We start from the raw sequence: 6,083 nt of genomic DNA, 5'->3' as shown, positions 1-6,083 counted from the left end.
TCTGATGGAGTCTGGACTCATAAGCAAACTAACAAACCTTTCCTCCCAAAGGCTTCTTTCCCAGGAATGGCAAAAATCGCCCATGGCCTCGACCATGCTGGAAGAGACGCCATGGTTCAAGATGCTGAAAAACATTGGGAAGCTGTAGGTTTCTCTACATATGCAGAGCAGTTCTGCAGACGCTGTGCATTATGTCAAAAGTTTAATGTGGGAAAAGGCACCCAGGTAAGTCCTGCCGTTACTCCTAATCCAATGGGTCCGTTTGAACACCTCCAAATGGATTTCATTGAATTAACCCCGTCTAAAGGTTACCGATATTGCCTTGTGATTGTCGATGTGTTCTCCCGATGGGTAGAAGCTTTCCCTTCTAAACACAATGATGCGAAAACGGTAGCCAAAGCTCTGATTAAAAAAATTATTCCTAGATGGGGCATACCGCAGAAATTACAAACAGATAATGGCACTCACTTTGTGAATTCCATTATAAATGAATTAACTACTTGGCTCCAAATCAATGTACATCATTATTGTAAATACCATCCACAGAGTGGGGGTATCGTAGAACAATGCAATGGCACCCTAAAAGCTAAGCTTGCAAAAATTTGTGAACAAACCAATTTATCCTGGCCAGACGCTCTACCCCTGGCTTTAATGGGATTGAGAGGACGGACACACCAACAATTGGGACTATCACCATTTGAAATTCTGACCGGACGTCCCATGCCCGTTGGCATGGTTGTAGGTAATGTGAATTTGCATACTGTGGACAATGATCTTCTCTCCAGTCTTGCAGGTCTCCGAGCCTCGTTAAAGGATGTTCACCAGCAGGTTAATCAGGCCTGGAGGACCAGCCCACCTTCTAAGAATTCACCAATTCCCTTGGGTACCTGGATCCTGGTTCGAGACACTCGCAGGAAACACTGGCATCAGCCCTAGGTGGAGAGGACCATTCCAAGTTCTTCTATCCACACCCTCATGCCATGAAGGTTGAAGGACTGCCCTGCCTGGATCCACGCATCGCATTGCAAAAGATGGCTCTCTTAAAACTACTCTTTCTATTGTCTGCTGCCCGCACACTCTCAAGCCACCCAGGAAGGGGTGGTGATCTCCTTGTTTATAAGATAAAATTGAACCAGAACAAGAAATACCCGAATATCACAGTCACACAGGGACTCACCCACTTCAGTGCAAATTGATTTCTGCTCAATTGTAGACTGTGGAGTCGGACGACAAGAAAAATGGGCCTGGTCTGACAAATATGTTTGTGTCTCAGCTCCTTTGGTCTCCGAGGACTGGTGCAATCAATGGAACTTTGTCTTTGCAAATACAGGACCAGATGACTGGGGATATTTCCCTTTTAAAAGCCAGCAATACAGCTTAAAGGCTTGATTTTCTATAATTAAGGGGCATGCCACTAATGGCTGTGGTGAAAATCAATGTAATCCTCTGATTATTACACTTAAGAACCCTACTGTTCATGATGCTGGTACTTATATCCTTGGGGCTTATGTCTCAGGAACTGACCCTTTGGGAAAATTTAATATTAGGGTACAGGACCCCCTTCCTTCCCCCTCCAATGTTTCCCTTGACTCCTCCACCCTTGTCACCACTCCTTTGCCTGACGAATCGGCCCCTATAGTTCGTATGTTGAACCTAACCACCTTAACAAGCACCTTTTCAGTAGAAACTGGTTATGGAGACCAGAATAGATGGTTGCAGTGGGTAATCTATTCAGCAAAACAGGTTAACCGTTCCCATTGCTACGCTTGCGCAGCTGCACGCTCTCATTTAGCTACAGTCCCTTTCCCACTATCCAACATTTCTGACCCCACTGGGTTACCTTGCCTTCTCTACTTATTTACTGCCCCCCAAAACCTCCACTAATTCTAATTGTGCTACTCTATCTTTTCTTTTCCCCCCACCCGTCATATGACTACCCCCATGTTTCAGTCCCACGAAGGCAATTACACATGTTTTAAATCAAATGGAACTGCTTAGGGTAGGAGAATTACCTTCTTCCTTTGCTCCCAAACCTTCCATGTCAACTCCTCCTCTTTTAATTCCACTCTTTCACTATTCCTACTTTCCAAACTACCCCTAGATCTGATATTTGGTGGATGTGCCGTAGGTCAAAACTATTTGATATCTTGCCTTTCGATTGGTCTGGCACTTGTGCCCCTGTACAGCTAGTTATGCCTTTCCGATTACTGTCCCTTACCCTCTTCACAACTCTCCCGTATCACCCCTCTTATTCCCAGCCCTCCACTCTTTTCTGCCGAACCCGTTCCCTCCCAGACTCCTCTTCCTGGTTTTTCCCTGCATGGCCCAGGAGTATATATTGATTCCATAGGAGTTCCCAGAGGAGTCCCCTGACAAATTTAAAGCAAGGGATCAGGTGGCTGCTGGTTTGAATCCATAATACCCCAGGTCACCATTAATAAGAATGTGGACTGGATTAATTACTTATATTATAACCACAGCAATTCCTCAACTTCACTAAAGAAGCTGTGGAAGATATTCATGAGCAATTAGACCGTACCTCCCTAATGGACTTGGCAAAATCGCTTAGCCCTAGATATGTTACTTGCTGAGAAAGGTGGAGTGTGTGCTATGTTTGGTGACGCCTGTTCTACATATATCCCTAATAATACTGCACCTGATGGGTCTATTACCCGTGCACTAGCTCAGGGGTGGGCAGAGTTCAGTCCTGGAGGGCCGCAGTGGCTGCAGGTTTTTGCTCCAACCCAGTTGCTTACTAAGAAGCGCTTATTGCTCAAGTAACACTTCAGCTTCACTTTAGTTGTCTCGCTCGTTAAGATTTTGAACCCTTATTGCTGATTTGAAGTCTTAAACAGCTGTATTCTTGGTTTTTAATTGCTCCTAATTAGCAATACCATGCAAATGACAAAAGAGACCAGCATTTCTCCATTTAGCTTGTTTTCATTTACACCTGTGTGTATTTATCATGCACTATTTGGTTTAATTAAATACTTGGAAGGAAAGTGAAGAGAAAAAAAGTGAAGCACTGAGAATTACTCATCTGTTTTAGACTTCAAATCATTTGGATGATATCCTTAGAAAGAAAAATAAATCTAGGATATGAGATGACCTGACATGGCAGAGTTAAAGCACTAGCAAGCCATGCAATTAAATAATTGACAAGGATTAGTTTTTAATTAAGCAACTGGGTTGGAACAAAAACCTGCAACCACTGCGGCCCTCCAGGACTGAATCTGCCCACCCCTGCACTAGCTGGCCTTACAGCCCTTTCTAATGAACTTGCCACTAACTCTGGCATCTCTAACCCTTGGGATCAGTGGTTTATGTCCACCTTTGGATCCTGGGGGCAATGGCTAAAGTCAGTGTTTATTTCTCTGGCAGAAACATTTATCGTCCTTCTCCTTGTTGGATGTTGAATCATTCCTCTTATTCGCTATATTGTATCTAAGTACTTCACCGCCTCCATGGCCAAGGCCTATATGTTAGACGAGGAATGTATACTTCAAATTGCTTCTTCAGTTTCCTCATCCCCTTCCCCCTCTCCTCCTCCTTCCCGACTCCTTACCTCCGCCGTCTAAATTCCCTCATCCCTTGTCACGCCCAGATTGTTCAAAAAGGGGGGAATGTGGAAAAATACAAAAGAGCTTGATCAATCTGGTGTACGTGACAAGGGCCATGCAAACTCTGCTTGCCCATGGCGTACGTGACAAAGGGTCATGTAGACCCTGCGTGCAAAGTATGCGTGCTAAGTGCTACTTCTTGTTTTTAAGGTTACTACACAAAAAACCACAAGGGTGGACTCATCAAAAACTAAGGGACCAACAAATGTACTCAACCCTTGGGTTTGGTAATGCTGATTCAGGCTAATATTTTGAAATACTTGTGTAACTAAAGTCATAAGACAAAAACTCTATAAATATTTGGAACACCGACCCCTCGGGGCAGACGAAGGGCAGGTGTCCTAGCTACTGTGCTTCTCTGTCATTTAACCTTTGCCTGGTGTGTATCAATAAAAGATTTTTACTAACTTTAATTATATCTCTCTGTCTTCAGTCACGAGAAACGACACCATAGAAAAAGTGTCCACATTTTTGAACATCTAGTATTTCACTGTCAGTATTTTTAATTCCCCTTTACTATTCCTGATGCACTTCACCTCCTCTTGACTGTTCTTTTACTACTAAAATACTGAAAGAATCTCTTTGTGCAGTCCTTCACTATATATCCTATATTCCTCTCTAACTGCCTTTAAGTCCCTGTAATTTCTTCCTTAATGGTTGCCCTCATGTTCTCATATGCCTCACAATTCACATTGGAATTTTTAGTCTTACACGCCCTTATACAGCTGTTTTTTTCCTTTGCAACTTCCTTTTCAACTCTTTATTAATGCACTGCTAAGTTTTTGTTTTAATTTCCTACTAATTTCCAAATTTAGGTATGTACCTGTCTTTTTACATATAATGCACAACGTTCAACTGTCTCCACACTTAAAAGCTTATCCCAGTCTATCCTCCTTGGACTTACCGTACCAAAGTTAAACTTATCAGTTTTAGTGTTTGTATCCACACTCTTCCAAAAAAGTGACAATTGTACTGTATTATATAATGGTCACTTGACCGTATTGGTTCAATCACCTCTACACACCTCAATTCTATCCTGATTATTAAATAATACTAAATCTACACAGGCTTCACCCCCATGTTGGTGCTTTAATATAATGTGTTAAAAAACAGTCACTGATTACTTCTAAAAAACTCCTGTTCTTGTGCTCTGCTATTTGCAAGGTTATCCCAATTAATATTCAGATGGTTTTAAGTCTCTCCTGACTATAACATCCCCCTGTAAATGTTCCTTTTTAATATTACCAAACAGATGTTCATTGAAATTACTTTCTGCTTTTCCTAGGTCTATAACACACTCCTAAAATAAGGCCTCATTCCCTATAGTGACTAATCCAGATGTTCTCACTAAGATGGGGCTTGTCATTCAACTGAACACAATTTGGGGTTAAATTCTGTTTGACATAAACAGCAACCACACCTCCTTTTCTGTTCTATCCTTTCTAAAAAATATGTACCCATCTATGTTATGCTCCTCCCCATTTTTGTTACTTAGACAGGTTTCTGTTTTTTTCTACATAATAGAAAGTGGATGTGTGTATGAGTGTGTCCTCTAATATATACTCTACTAACATCACATCCTTGTCCTGTGCACCAATGCTCAGTTAAAAAAGTGGCTTTAGAAAATGGATGGGCTTTCCTTACTTTTGTTTTTATTTAACTAACTACTCCTAGTCCATTTAAAAAACAAACAAAACTATATTTTGTCCCACTATATACCTTGTCCAGGGCTGACCCATTTGTGACTTATGCTGTCACTGTAGACACTACAACTAAGCACTTTATCAGTAGTCATTTAAGCACATCGGTTTTGATGCCAGGTGTGGTGGCTTGCAGGATTTGCTCATTTTCAGTGCATTAGAGCTCTTGATACCTTAATAAAGTTATCCATTCATAATGAAACAACTTTTTATTTGTTAACACCTTTCCATAGCAAATAGAATAAGTGACTTGTTCAAGGTTAACCTGTAGGTGGAGGCCAGAAATCAAACTAGCTACAGTGCGGAATTGACTTTCTTGGCCACCACACAACACTGCTCAAAGATGGACACTAGTAGAGAGATGAACCTAATTGTGCTAGCTTTGGTCACACAGTAGCAAACAACTCTAAGCAGCAGCAGCGTACTACCAGGCACATCTATGGCCATAGTCACAACAGGCTGATTACCAACCATAAACAGGCCTATCAGAAAAACTGCAATCTCCTCATGGAAGTGAATGGAAGACCATTGTCTTGAGGCAGGGCTGGTCCAGTGCCTTACCTTTAAAAATGCTAACTTAAGATTGTTTTAAACTTTTATTAACCCTTCTCAATTAATATAAAAAAAACACCCAGTCTCCAAACTGTTCAGTTGACATGGGGAAAGTGCACAATATCCACATTCATTGCCATCCCTGTATTTTCCTTCCGGGGGAGTCGACAGAGATTATGGAAAATGGTGAGGTACAGAAGAAAAGATGAAC

Source organism: Erpetoichthys calabaricus, chromosome 12, assembly GCF_900747795.2.
Source record: "Erpetoichthys calabaricus chromosome 12, fErpCal1.3, whole genome shotgun sequence".
NCBI lineage: Eukaryota > Metazoa > Chordata > Cladistia > Polypteriformes > Polypteridae > Erpetoichthys > Erpetoichthys calabaricus.
Note: the sequence above shows the minus strand (reverse complement) of the source record.